This window comes from Microtus ochrogaster, chromosome 10 (genome assembly GCF_000317375.1).
Source record: "Microtus ochrogaster isolate Prairie Vole_2 chromosome 10, MicOch1.0, whole genome shotgun sequence".
Classification (NCBI taxonomy): domain Eukaryota; kingdom Metazoa; phylum Chordata; class Mammalia; order Rodentia; family Cricetidae; genus Microtus; species Microtus ochrogaster.
In genome coordinates, this window is record NC_022016.1 from 62,173,229 (window position 1) to 62,174,243 (window position 1,015).

Sequence of the window (1,015 nt, forward strand, 5' to 3'; positions counted from 1 at the left end):
TTAGTTTTGGTATTTATTTATTTATTTATTTATTTATTTATTTATTTATTTATTTATTATGTATACAATATTCTGTCTGTCTATGTCTGCAGGCCAGAAGAAGGCACCAGACCTCATCACAGATGGCTGTGAGCCATCATATGGTTGCCCGGGAACTGAACCTTTGGAAGAACAGGCAATGCTCTTAACCACTGAGCCATCTCTCCAGCCCTTAGTTTTGGTTTTTATTGCTGTGAGACGACACCTTGACCATGGCAGCTCTTAAAAGAAAACATTTAATTGTGGTGGTTTGCTTACAGTTTCAGAAGTTCAGTCCATTATCATCATGGCAGGGAGCATGGCTACATCCAGGCAGACATGGTGCAGGAGGAGTAGCTGAGAGTCCTACATCTTGCAGGCAACAGGAAATTGACTTATTGGGCAATATCCTGAGCAAGGAAACCTCAAAGTCTGCCCCCACAGTGATACCTTCCTCTAACAAGGCCATATAAGTTCCAATGAAGCCACACCTCCTAATAATGCCATTCCCTGTGAGATTATAGGGCTCAATTACATTCAAACCACCACAGTTACCTTCTGGGACTACTTTGGTTTGGGATACCACTGTTGATCAAGCCCTTTGGCTCAAAAAAAAATCTCTCCAAATGGTATAATCAGATCACTGAACAAAACCGATTAAGCCTCCGTTTCTTAAATTGTATTATTCACACTTGCCTTCCTTGAAAATCTTCCCACATGACTTGACCAGAGTTTGTTTTGTTTCATGATCATATCTGCAGATGAGCTCTTCTTGGCTTACTCCCAGAGAGAGCTGTGGCAGCAATGAAAGGAATCGCAGCGGCTTATAAGAAGGAAGATTTATTTCTTGCTCAAATGATGTTATATATCATATACATTAGCTGTGACTCTGCTCATTTTCATTCTTGGAGAAGCAGATTTATTTGTGATGTGCTTCAGGGGAAAACTAATAAGGCAGGAGCATGTACACTTCATAAATTTCTGCCTGGAAGGGTTT